A 14500-nucleotide genomic window follows, 5' to 3' on the forward strand; every position below is an offset into this window, starting at 1 on the left:
TATACCTTGGCAAATACCTGAAATAAAATAAGTTTACATTTTATGATATTTTATTTCAGTTTTTTTTTTTTTTTTTTAACTTTTAAAAATCTGTGAAAGTGCAATTTCAAGGCATGTTTTTGTTTGGTACATACAGTCTATCATTTCAGTGCATACATCATTAAGACAATTACAATATTATCATAAACAATACATATTGCACAACCCTATTACAATAAGGACAAAAAACATAATAAAAGTAGTCCTAAAGACAAACATTTTCAAGTGATTTTCACTTGAAAGCTATTGCCACCATTTAGTTTCATTTTATAAAATGAGAACATTTGCTTGTGCGCTCTACGGAGTAAATAAAATCATAAAGGTTAGAAAAAAAAAATGTGAGGATAATTTATTTAGTTTGTTAGCAATTTAACAAACAAAAAAATTATACACAGGCATTTGCTAAAACCAGTTTCCAGCACGACCTAAGAGGAAAAGCGGGAAAGAAAAAAGCAAGCGGCAAAAACAACATATGACACCTCCAATTTTAGCAACTCTGGAGCTAGACAAACATGCGTTGTAGGCTCACATCAGTTTTTAACACGTTCCAAAATACATATCAAAAAGGCAGATCGTGTCTGGGTTGTGCGTCCCAAGGGAACAGTAAAAAAATGGGCAACAGAGGGGAGGTCTAGAAAGGAGGGATTGAACGAACGAATGATTTAGCCACTTTCCCAGAAAGCACATTGTATAAGGTAAGCTTCCCGCTCACATTCCAACACCTCAAGGGTGCCCAAGCCAAGATGTCTTTTTATAAGGTCTCAAAACCCTTTACTTTCACTTTGTGGCCCCCACGTCTCAAGAAATTCTGTATATTTTGAAAATTTACATTCATGAAATGGAAAACAACAGAATGGTAACTCCACTTATGACCACAAAAGGTCCATGTTGAATAATCCCAATGATGGAATGCCCTTAAATGTGTGCATATTTTCCTCTTGTCCAAGATTAGAGGCCCACACTGCTTATGATAAAGTGTTTCTCCTTTGCCTCCCCTTGAAGTTGACCATCAAAACAAAGCATGGTAAATACTCCAATGTACCACATGCAAAAAGGTTGTGTGAGGCCGTGAAGACAGAAAACATAGACTGCTGCAACTAAAAATGACTTGGATAATCGACAAAATTGTCGATTTTTTGTTTTGTTTTGTTTTTTTGATTAATCATATTATAAGCAACATTTTTCTATATTTATAAAATTAATTAATTAAGACAGCAGTTCAAATTGAAATGTCCGGTAGGCTAAATCACGCTAAAACATTACAGCTCTATATCATGTTTAATAATAACATAACGCCTATACTAAACTAACCAACAGTGATAACAAAAACAAACATGAGATGAAAACATCTGCTAAAGCAACCATGCCATTTATCTTGCTTCTACAAATCTTTGAGCTCTCTAGTAGTGACTTGTGTTTCACCGGACTTGTAGACGAGTGAGGATGTATTACAGAGCAAGTTCACTTCATCAGAAAAGCCATATGGAACTCATATGGTTATGAGATGCAAATGTCAAAATGTATTAGTTTACAAACCATGCACTATGGTAAAAATGTTTTGAGCTTCAAGTAACCGCTTGAAAATAAGTCTTAGTCGATAATTTTCCCCTTAATTATAATTTCTGTGAAATGGAATAAAAGTTGCTTTGAATTGAATGTACAGGTACATTTTCGGAGTTTATCAGAAGTTAAAATTACTACATTGAAAAATTATCATCAAGAAAAATAAAATAAAAAAATAAATGTTAACTGGTAAGAGGAAGGAAGACCCAACACATGCACTCATCTGAACTTATAGTACATGTATAGTCATTACAATAGTCCCTTTCCTGTTACGGCTTTAAAAAACAAACAAATAAATAAATAAATGTTACATTTAGAAAAATCATTATTTGAAACTAAATAAAGATTAACTGAAAAATAATACTTTTTTTTGACAGCTAACAGTCAAGGCAACATTTTCTCATTTAGTTTAAGTTAAAGTGCTAAAAAAACTTACTAACACTACATTGACTTGTAGAAGAAAAAACTGACAAATGACAAAAGCATACAACTATTTTTGTTAAAATTGATAAAAATAAATACAATTAAAATAATAAGAATAAAAACAGAAAATATCACAAAATATCAATGATAGTAAAATAACACTGGTAAACACTAAATCGTATATATATATATGATTATATACGATAATAATATATATATAAACAAATACAGAGGCATACGATACAGAATCATGCACCACCTACTACATTCAATTACAACTGCAATCTTGCAACTGGGATTATTTTACAAATCTATAAATCCAGCAGAACCACACTGTACATGTACACATATTTGGTTAGAGGAAAAAAAAAAAAAAAAAAAAAACACGACAACATGAAAGTATGGCCTTCTGTCTTCAGGCTCTTGAATTATGTAAACACGAGCTGTTATGATTTTACCGTATGTGTGGCCCTGGCCTGAATTATATGGGAAGAATTTATGTAACATATCTGCAGTTGTTCCGTTTGCTTGAACCCGTGCACCCAGAAGAGGCCACCTGTTTTGCGTTAAACGTTAATTGTATCGAAAGTGTCGTATAGCGATGCCATGCTCACACGGAAGCGTCTTCCCTGCTGCACGGGCCTCGATTAGCTAAATTACATTTTTAAAGCGGTCTTTCTCTAAAATAAATACAACTGCCAGAAAACAAGCTAGTCGGGTTTTCTTGCATCGTCTGGGAACCACATGAGACCTGTTCAGTTTGTTTCTTCGCACTATTAGCAGTGACAAGAGGTCAATAAGTGCTTAAGACTGACTATCTATATTACACTGCCTGGCTCTCGGTCCATTTCCCTCACATTGACACAAAAATGAGTGGAATGCACGAGCGGAGCCAGATTTCGCAGGCCCCCTGACAGCTTTAAGCCGAGAGAATGTGCAAAAGTGAAGGGAAATAAGAGGCTTTGATAGGTACGGCAGAAGGCAGGGGGAAGAAAAGTCTGTTTGATGTTTGATGTTTCTGCATGAGGTTTGGCTCGAAATGCTATCTTTGTATGTTTTGATAATCAGAATAAATCAATAGTCCGGTCCGTGACTGGGAAGGAGGAAAGCGGCCACCCGTGGGGCTTTTTCGGGGGTTTGCTAGTAATTATCACATACTCGAGCAATCCTAAAGGGGAAAAACAGTAAAAAGAAGTCAACAAGCCCCAGAAAGGAAATCTATGTGCAAGTCCAAAATGATCACCCACATCTGCTTTGGTGCTTAGGACCTGGACGAATTAAGGCTAAGACGTGTGTGCTATATCTGACACGACTTACATTTACACAGTGGAGCGATTACCGTCCAGACTGAGAATCTGTAGTCTGCGCTTGGAGATCTGACATCGGTTTTGACAGTGTCGGAATCTCAATATAAAGCCCAGGTCTACGGCGCACGTGTTCAGCATATAAACCTCTGTGCCGCCACTCTTCCGTTCACTGCACACTGTGCAACGAATCCCTTGGGCTTGTGTGTGTGGATATCAAAGTTGTATGAGTTGCATGTTTCCGAATATTTGTATGTCCATATGGAGCAGTGCGGGCACTTTAAGGTGGGCTGGTATCGGGGGGTTGACACAAACCTTACTCTCAGAACAAAATGTGCAAAAAATGTACCTTTTGGGGAATAGCTTGACACTGCACAATACCACCTTTGTACATCTTTACCCATAAAGGGTTCATAACAATACAGTAGGAGTACATATTATTACTGTACGTGTACATACTGCTAAGGTACTAGTATGCACCCTTTAGGGGAAAAGAATAATGCTTACTCACTCATTTGGCTCTTTGTGAAATAATTGGATGCAAATTGCCTTATGCAATTTCTTGGATAGGTTTGAGGAAGGTTAGCAAAACTGTAAGCTTCCACATCTACAGTGATTAATGAAAGTTAATAAATAAATAAATATAACCAATAAATAAACAAACACTATTTTGGCCCAAACCTATGAAAAATAAATAAATAAATAACTAAAAAAAAAAAACCTAAAAAAAAAAAATTAAAAAACACTCTCAGACATTGCAATTGTGCATTTTCTTATGAACTCCTGACTGTGCTAAATGCTTTGACATTTTCTGTGACCCCTGAGATTGACGACACATTAAAATGGTAATGCTCTAATGTGTTTAAAATTAATGTAACCGCCCTCTGCTTCAGTCATCTATCTCTTTCTTCTTGAGCATTCTTAAAAACCTTTATCTATTACAACTGTTTGGGCTAAGGATCTTAATGAGGATGTGCATGTTTTATTTTCAGATCAGCTATGGGGTATGTTTAAATTGTCTTCTAAAAACCCTAATCACCACATGATTCATTGGAAATAGCTGCATAGGGTTTACTTGACTCCAATGAAACGTTTTTATATGAATCTGTCGTCTTCTCCCAAGTGTAGTCTCTGTTCACAAGGATCTTTAGGCACGTTTTTGCATTTTTTTTGGGAGTGCCCCTCTCTCTCACCTTTTTGGACTCATCTCTCACAGGACCTATCATATTTGTTGGGTATTGAGATATGTTTGACTCCGCGCCATTTTTTCACGAATGACTTTTGGGACTTCACCTTGTCTGTCCAACAAAGATGTTTACTGTTAGTTGCTCTCACAGCAGCAAAAGAATTGCTAGTCAACCGTTAGAATCCTCCTCACACAATGGACAAACGAACCTGGACTGTATATTTGTTGAACATCATCTCAACGGAACTCTCAGTTTCTCGTATACTTGGATCTACTGTGAAAACTAAATTAATGGCATTCAGCTTTTAATGTTGTGTCATCTTTACTAAAATCTTTGTAAAAATCTTTTATAATTATTTATTTATCTAATTAATTAATATTCATTAATTTATTATAATTATTTATTTTATTTTATTTTATTTATTTTTATTTTTTATTTTTGGTTTTATAAGTCTACCAGGGGGTGGGTTCTAAATTTGCACAGCTGCTTTTTGTTTTATATTATTGTTCCCAGAAGAAAATTCCATTAACAGTTGTTAACAACAACAACAGCAACAAATGATGTAACCACTAATCTAAACCCATCTAATACTGTTAACAAAAGCAAAGATAAAAAAAGAAAAAGAAAACTCATCTATTGAAGCAACCATTATATTTTAGCTTGCTTTTATGGAACTTTGAGCTTCTTTGTTGATTGCCCTGACTTTTGTTTCATGGGACACGTATATGACCACTCCACATTACAAGTGCAATGATGTATTGGGTGTGCTACAAAGCAAGTTTACTGCATCAGACAAGCCAAACATATGGAGCTGGTTATGAGATACAAATCTCAAAATGTATTAGTTTTCAAATCATGCACTATGGTAAATGTTTTTTTTTTTTAGGTCATTACGTAGTATTGTGCAAGGATCTGTACAAAAATTGCTGTGGAAATGAAATTTCTAGTGGTTTTTTTTTTTTTTTTTTTTAAGAAAACTGCGGTTAAAACTGCAGTGCATTGTATGTTTGGGTATATTTTACAGAGTGTTTACAGTGAGCTGTAATGATCAACATGGTGTTAGCCAACGTTATAATTTGTCTAAACAAAACGTCTTGGGTTATGTATGTAACCCAAGTTCCTTGAGGGAACGAGACGCTGTGTCCGAGAACGCTAGGGGAATTCCTCCAGCATGACCGCACTCTGATACAAGTGTAATCTGTCCAAAGGATGGGCGAGACATCACGGGCGGGTGACGTAATGGCCAGGAAGCATAAAAGCACGTGCGGTGGAACTGGCATCAGCTTCAGGAATGAAGCAATCGCTCGTAGGGATGCCGGAAGTATGGCTTCGAGACGCAGGGTCTCATTCCCTCGAGGAACTGGGGTTACATACGTAACCTAAGACGTTCCTCTTTAGGAACTCGAGCTGCGTCCGAGAACGCTAGGGGAACTAGATCCCCACGCCGCCAGACAGACAAATCCCTGCCTAGTGTGGATGGAGCACAGCTAGGGCGAGAGAAAAAAGGCCACAGGTGGCTAAGGTGGGCGGGGCCTGCGTCCCGAAGGCCAACTTCTGAAGAGTGAGTCTTGATCCCCAAGAGGGGAGAGCAGAGGACTTGAGGCTATAGAATAGCATCCTGATCCACCACATAGCAAACACTCTCTGGCCAGAGGCCTCAGCCTCTGGAGGAAACATGTACTAGGGGGTGTCTACCCACTGAAAGGCCACCGAGAAGAGCGCGGTAGGCCGGTATAGCCGCCACGTAAACCCTCAGGGTGGAGTGGGTTAACCCTGTGGAGGAACAGGCCCGCACGAACTCCAGAACTGTAACAATCGGGCAGTTGGCTGGGTCGAGCTGGCAACCTCTGCACCATGAAGTGACACTTCACTTCAGGGTGTACAAGTCCCTTGTGTTGTGGAGAAAACATGTAACTAGGGGGTGCCTACCCACTGAAAGGCCACCAAGAAGGGCGCAGTAGGCCGGTATAGCCGCCACGTAAACCCTCAGGGTGGAGTGGGTTAACCCTGTGGAGGAACAGGCCTGCACGAACTCCAGAACTGTACCAATCGGGCAGTTGACTGGGTCGAGCTGACGGTCTCCGCACCAAAAAGTGAAAAGTTCCACTTCAAGGCGTACAGTTTCCTCGTTGAGGGAGCTCTGGATTGTGATGGCCACACCTACAATTTTCAAAGCTCCGGGCGGGGGTGACAGACCCCCGCTTGTGAGAGGAGATCCCTCCTGACAGGAATCTCCCATGGAGAGCCGTCGAGGAGAGAAATCAGGTCCGAGAACCATACTCGGCCCGGCCAGAACGGTGCTACCAGAAGTAGACTGACCTCGTCCCAACACACTCTCGCCAGAACTCCCGGGAGCAGAGCGATCGGGGAAAAATGTACAGACGACGCCTCGGCCACGTCTGTACCATGGCATCCAGCCCCAGTGGAGCTCGATGAATTTAGAGAGTACCAGAGGGGACATGCGCTGTGTACTTACCTGAGTAGCGAAGAGGTCCACCTGAGCCTGGCCAAACACTCTCCAAATCTGCTTCACCCCCTTGGGGTGAAGCATCCATTCCCTGGGCCTCGGCCCCTGCCTCGACGGAATGTCCGCTCCCACACAGAGATGCCCAGGCATGTGAACTGCTCTCAGCGAGAGGAGTTTGTCCTGGGACCACTCAAGGATCTGGTACGCCAGCCTGTACAGGGGGCGTGAACGCAGACCTCCTCGGTGGTTGATGTAAGAGACCACCGCTGTGTTGTCGGTGCTATCGCACCAACACCGGCGATCTCTTAGGTCTGGGAGAAAGTGTTTCGGTGAAACACCGCCAGCATCTCCAGGCAGTTGATGTGCCACATGAGACGGCGAGTACCCCACAGACCGCGGGCAGGGTGAGGGACGCAACACGAAGCTCCCAGCACCGGGCCCTGAGAGAAGAACCAAGGATGTCTCCACATGTCTAAGGCATGTAGGCACCGCCATGTGACCTTGATCATGTGAAGCGGGTTTCCCCTTGGGGAGAACCCCTTGGTCTTGAGCCACCACTCTAGGGGTCTCATGTACAGCAGGCCAATAGGTATCACGCTGGACGCAGCTGCCATCAGCACCCAGCAGTCTCTGAAACAGTTTGAAAGTGAGTGACTGGCCTTCTTTCACTCTCCTGACTGCCGTGAGGATCGACTCGATCCGACCAGGGGACACACGTGCCTGTATCGTGGTCGAATCCCACACCACACCAAGATAAGTGGTTATCTGTAATGGAGAAAGCACACTTCTTGGCGTTCAGTCTTAACCCCAACACTTTCATGTGAGCAAGAACAACATCTCGATGTTGAGCCGCCATCCGCTCTGATTGAGCGAGAATCAACCAATTGTCGATATGTGGATGCCTTGTAGCCACAACGGAGCTAACGCGGCATCCACACACTTTGTAAAAGTGCGGGGTGAGTGCTAGGCCGAAGGGAAGAACCCGATATTGGTGAGCTTTGCCCTCGAAAGCAAACCTCAGGAGCTCCCTGTGAGTGGGAAGGATGGAGATATGGAAGTATGCGTCTTTTAGATCAATCGTGACAAACCCGTCCTCAGACCTGATCTGAGACAAGACCTGTTCGAGCATCTTGAACTTCAGTCTGCTGACTGAGAGGTTCAACTGATGCAGATCTAAAATGGGACGCCAACCCTCCATCCTTCTTGGGAACTATGAAGTACCGGCTGTAGAACCCGGAATCTCTTTCGTGAGGAGGGACCACATCGATGGCCTCCTTCCTAAAGAGAGTACTCTTCTTCTCATTCCATTACCAGAACCTGCTCGGGGGCCCACCAGAGTGGGATTCACCCCATTGAAACGAGGCGGAGGAGAACCAAACTGGATTCTGTAGCCTCTCTCTACAGTATGTAGGACCCATGGAGACACATTTGGCAGTAGTTTTCACACTGCCAAATAGTCTACTAAGGGAACCAGTCTCTCAAGACTGGCCTCTGGTATAACCAGGGCAGCTAGCTCGGTGTCCTGGAACGGCCAAACTAGCTGCTCTAGAGACCCCTGAAGGGAGTGGGGAGCATCTCAGCTCTGCTACGTTTCTGGGTGGAAGAAACTGAGATGTGTGCTCGCTGGAGATAGCTGCGCCCTGGAACACTGTACGTGGCAGGGTTGGCAGATCGATCTCCTGAGGGCACTGAGGAGAGAAGGGCACCATGTACCGTGGTGTACGCCGCTCTTCCCCAGAGGGGCCTTCCCTCATAAGTTCTGGGCCATGGGCACCAGGACTGCCTCAGCCGAAGTCTCCTATTGAAGCGACTGTCCTCAGACTCGCGTCATCTTCTAGGAAGACTAGACTGGTAGAACCAGAGCCTGCAAAGCAGGACCCAATGAGACACACTTGGCAGGGGCTCCCACACTGCCAGGTGCCTACTAAGGGAACCAGTCTCTGGAGACTAGCCTCTGGTATAATCAAAGTGGCTAGTTCGGTATCCTGGAACAGCACACCGGCAGGAGAAAGCCAAACTAGCTGCTCTAGAGACCCCCGAAGGGTGGCGAGCATCTCAGCTCCGCTACGTTTCTGGGCGGAAGAAACTGAGATGTTTGCTCGCTGGAGATCGCTGCGCCCTGGAACACCGTACGTGGCAGGGTTGGCAGACCGATCTCCTGAGGGCACTGAGGAGAGACAGGCACCATGTATGCCGCTCTTCCCCAGAGGGGCCGGCCTTCAGAAGTCCTGGGCCATAGGCAGCAGGATGTTTTAGCCGAAGACTATCCAGTGAGAGTGACGGTCCGCAGATCCGCCTTCTGCTAGAAGGCCTCGGCCCGGAAGCGCCACTCTGACTCCAACATACTGGGGAGTACGAGAGGTGATGTTCCCTATATGAGGGGCTGGAACACGGCTGACCACATCAACCTCCTCAGAGGAAGAGAGGTAAAACATTGTGCTCTCACTCGAGAAAATCCCAAGTTTTCTTAGGCTCCTTTTACACATACACATCTAACTTCTCCTAGTTAGATGAAATAGATCATTTAATTCCTCAAAATTAAATGGAGAAAAACAACCAGACAAGTAAACACGGTCTGATATGAAAAGGATTTATGAAATGAACGAGAATGACATAATGCACACGTCGCCTTGGCGACGCATGCTGCAACAGCGAGCTCTCAGTCAAAGGGGGAAGAACCGCACCGCGGGCTTCCAGCCCTTAGCAAGAGCGCTCGATCTGGGGATTGCAGGTGGAGATAGGGCGAACCCGTCTCCAACCCGTCTGCCAGATCTATGTGCGATCCCCGTGATCTCATTCGCCGCCAGATCGACAGACACACACAGAGTAGCCGTTGCTGAATGACAAAAGCTGATGCCGGTTCCACCGCATGTGCTTTTATGCTTCCTGGCCGCTACGTCTCGCCCATCCTTTGGACAGATTACACTTGTATCAGAGCGCGGTCACGCTGGAGGCGTTCCCCTAGCGTTCTCGGACGCAACTCGAGTTCCTGAAGAGGAACTCAAACTATGATAAGTGCGGATCAGAATGTCTTTGCAGACACAATTCCATACACATGTATTATGTAGAAAATACTGGCACTCTTTACACCAGTGCATCTTTGCTGATGAGAATTGGTTTAGATTGTAAGGGTAGAATTATTTATTTAAATATATTTATCTTTGGGCTAATTAACATAATGCCAATGCTCACATCCACCCAGTTTCAGTGTCAGTTTGTCCTCAAATATAAGGCTAAATAAGAAAAAAAGTCCCTTGTACCTTATTTTGCTACACTGAAATTGGCAACAGCCATACCAATACCTCAGCTGCGTTAAAGAACAGCCTGGCAGGACAGACATTACCTCAGCTAACCCCTATTGGTTAACACTCTCTCCTTTCCGGGGATCTGCAGGCAGGAACACCATGTCCATGCTAGCTGTCTGCTTTCATTCATTAAGAGCAGAGGAGGCACAGCTTTATCGTGGGGCTGTGAGAACTGCCAGTACAGTACACATTTCTACACATACAATATCTGAAGTGTCTGCGTGTGTCAGCTGTATATTCAAAGTAAATCAGTGATGTGTCAGCCAGAGCTGGTTGGAATGTGTCAACACTGAAAATCTCAAGGAAAAGGTTTTATTTTAGAGATAAACTAATGAGGTAATCGTAGGTGTCAAGCAAGACTGGGGTTAATACAAACTCTCTGTCAATTCCAAATCAAGATGGCAAAATAGACAAATAAAATGTAAATTGACAGTATGCAACAGCAATTAACAAAACCAGAAGAGGTGTCACAACTTGGTTGTTAAAAGCACACACAGAAGAATATAAGGTTCTTCAATAATCCACACTGAAATTAATCCAAACAGGAAAGGCAAACCAAACAGAACTGTTACACTTACGAGATCGGACAAAGTGAACTGAAACAAGGGGAACTTATGCTGCCTTCATGTGCTATCGGAATTATCATAAATACAAGTTTCCTAATCGGAAATTGGAAGTCATATTTACTACTGGGAAATTTGGAAATAATTTTGATACCAGAGTTTCCGAGTTGGGCGGGTCATAAACTTTAAACATGATGGAGGGGACAACCATTGCTGCTGTCAATGCTGTTCTCACAACAACTACATCCCTTTGTCTTGTCGCTAAAGTATTGTATTCATAGGCTAGATATGAACGATCATTCAAAGCATATTGTATGTTTTATAAGCAGTGAAATAAGCATGTATTTGGCCGAAATTCCAGAATTCTCAGCAAACTGCATGTATAGCGCGGTGAATGTTTATATGGTTGTCAACCAATGGGATGCTACATTTTATTCTTTCCGACATTAAAGCACTTGAATACGACTTCATAAATGGGAAATAGGAAATTTCCGATAGCACGTGAAGGCAGCATTAAATACACAAATACAACAAGGTAAATGAATAATGCACACCTGGACAGAATGATACAATCAACTCAGTAACCATAGCAATTAAAGATTGGTAGGAACTGCAACAAAGCATAAAGAAACCAGAATAGAAACAAATTAAAAGTCCATGAAAATCAAACTAAATGAGACACATGACTGATAATTTGTTTCAAGAGGTGTATATAGTCTCATTATTGAAAATATGGTGTTTTTTACACAAACTTTGTCACCAAGTCTGGTCTACTTTGCAGCCAGGTTTATTTGTAGGGAAGGCAAATTCCAACACTGTAAATAAATAAATAAATAAAGCTACATTAAACTTTTTATTTCGCAATTGACCCCCTTCGTTACTGTTGCTATGTACGACAAGCACTCCACACATCATATTCCCATGCAGTGAAAAATACATGGCGGAGCAAAGAGGACACTGACAATGCATCAACAGACAAGAAAAAGCAGGTTAAGTTAGGCATCAAACAAAGTCTCAGCTTTACAAATGTGTCATTTTTTTAAAAGAAATTCATACAACAAGTACCATTTTGTGGCTCTTTACTCTGTCGTACTGTGTCATAGGTCAGATCACCTGTCAATCAAGTTCCCTGCGAAGGATCAGTTATGACTGTATTTCTTAAAATTCTAACTTTATATCACGCAATTTTAAGCTCAAGTTTCACAATTAAGACTTGTATGAGACAATTCTGACTTCTCACAATTTAGATTTTAACTTTTTATCAGAATTCAGAGTTTGTATCTCACAATTTTGAATTAACATCTCATGAAGTTTAGACTTTTTTCCCCCTCAGAAATATGAGTTTATACCTCACAAAACGGGTTAAGTCAAGTCAAGTCACCTTTATTTATATAGCGCTTTTAACAATACAGATTGTGTCAAAGCACTTAACAGTATCAAATTGGAGGATAGAGTGTCAGTAATGTATAATGATAAGATTAAACACTCAATTTTCAGTTAAAGGCATTTCATTATTGAATTCAGAGATGTCATTGTCTAGCTCAGTTTAGTTTAAATAGTATCTGTGCAATCAAATCGGCGATAATCACTAGAAAATTAAGTGTCCCCAACTGAGCAAGCCAGAGGTGACAGCGGCAAGGAACCAAAACTCCCTCTGTGACAGAATGGAGAAAAAAAAACCTTGGGAGAAACCAGGTTCAGTCGGGGGGCCAGTTCTCCTCTGGCCAGACGAAACACGCAGTTCAAAAGTTTATATTTCTAATAATAGTATTATGTAGTTAGGTATTTTATTATATTTTTAGTTATTTTGTTATATTTTTAGTTATTATATTTTTACAATTTTGATCTCAATGACAGTTCATAGTCTATTGCCATAGTTTGCTGGCACACTGGACTTGACAAACACTTGAAACTGTAAATTCTTTGGTTGTTTTGCATTCACTAGACATTTGGGTTCAACCACAGTGGGATCCACCCAACTGAGAGACTCATAACTGTGACAAAACTGTCACAAGCAGTCGTTGATGCTTAACACATGATATTATAAACCAAGTGTTTGAAACCCTTTTTTAGAGCATCTGTGTTTTCAGTATTAAGTAAAATAGATACTCATATCTTTACTCTTTAAGTTATGAGCTGTGTTAAAAGAGTAAGAGTTTAGTTGATTTCAGGCTTTGACAGTACAAATGTGGTTTGAGCAAAACAATTGACTCAAGATTCGTGTTTGACAGTTTTTCTGGGTGTTTCCTAACAAAACCAATGCAAACATGTAGCCTCTATGACTGCAACATTGGTTATGCACACTTTATGTGCTTCACAATGTAAAAAGTACAATGGTAGAGCCAACCTCATTTGGTTTGGATCCATCTGGAGGTCAGAAGAAATGCACAATGAAAAGAAAGACGTGAACTACACCGTTATAGCATGTGAGGTCTCTCCGTAGCATCAGGGAGTACCTGCGATCTTTCCAGGATACTTTTAAGTGCCTGGTACCTATCAGACAGCTCTGTCGATATAAACAGGAACTGTGAACAGCCGGTTGAGATTAGCAGAGACATTCTATTACTGGAGAAACATATTGCGTGATGTTGAGTTAACACAGTGATTAAAACCTTGTCGCAGATGTTAGGTGACCTCTTGCTCGAGAAGGCAGGGAGGAAGCAAATCATGCTGAACTGAAGGAGAGAGGCTAGGACAAGTGTTTTTCTCATTTATCCAATGCCGGCCACATTGGGAGTTATTCAAGCCATCATCTGGGCTCATGCATCTTCCTCCTGCTGTAAAAGCTTTGCAGTGTTTTGCATGACACCATTATGCTAATTTGCTCTGCTATGCCACACTCAAAAACATGCTGGGTTATATTTTTTAACCCAAACGCTGGGTTCAGCTTGTTGGGTCATTTTATTGAGTTGTTTCAACGCTGGGTTATTTTTTCTACCTAACCGCTGGGTTGAGCTTGTCTCGGTGAAACTTCTCAACGCAGCTGCTGAGGGCACAGGCTTTTTTTTAAGTCCACAGGGGAGAGCGGTTCTCAGCGCCGCTGCCAATTTGGTACACTCTTTCGAGGAAATAAAGGTTTGTATACATTTTATTTAATTAATAAAGTCTTTAATGTGGTGTAAATTATATTATTTTATGCAACGCTCATAAGGACGAGATGTCAGTAAGCTGCGTCATCTGCAGTCGTTTCGCTAGAAACGCCTTTGCCTGCATAACATAAATGGATTTTATTCGTTATAATACTGAGTGTAATTTAATTTGATGTTAAATTATGTTCTCTAATTTCAGTACTGTTTGTTTTGGGCAGGTTTTGGAGTCAATCATGCCATCTCTCAGCTACGAGTGAAATGCGAGTCCGCAATCTAAAGTTCGCAGTTCCTCCGTGAACAGCAGCCTTTCACCGGCTCAGATTTCGGTGACACACTGGCACACGAATTAGCACTATTTCGGTAAAAAGCGATTACAGAAAACGGTTGAATACACTTAAATTAAATTAAAATGCTTCTGCTATATGCCTTTTTTATTTCTAAAATGCTTGTTAAACGAATGCATGTAATATTGTAAACTATGCTGTATTCATGATGTATTCACCCAAATAAATTAAATTTGTCTTGTATTTTGTCCATTAAATTAAATTAAACAACTCAGC

The 14500-nt window shown here is 41.7% G+C and overlaps 1 protein-coding gene across 4 annotated transcripts in view; it reads right to left on the bottom strand.

Annotated features, from left to right (window-relative positions):
* Positions 1–14500, bottom strand: part of LOC131540270 (astrotactin-2-like) — a 588347-nt gene that overhangs the window by 42633 nt on the left and 531214 nt on the right. The gene's annotated exons all lie outside the window — the stretch shown is intronic.

This window comes from Onychostoma macrolepis, chromosome 05 (genome assembly GCF_012432095.1).
Source record: "Onychostoma macrolepis isolate SWU-2019 chromosome 05, ASM1243209v1, whole genome shotgun sequence".
In the NCBI taxonomy this organism is placed as follows: domain Eukaryota; kingdom Metazoa; phylum Chordata; class Actinopteri; order Cypriniformes; family Cyprinidae; genus Onychostoma; species Onychostoma macrolepis.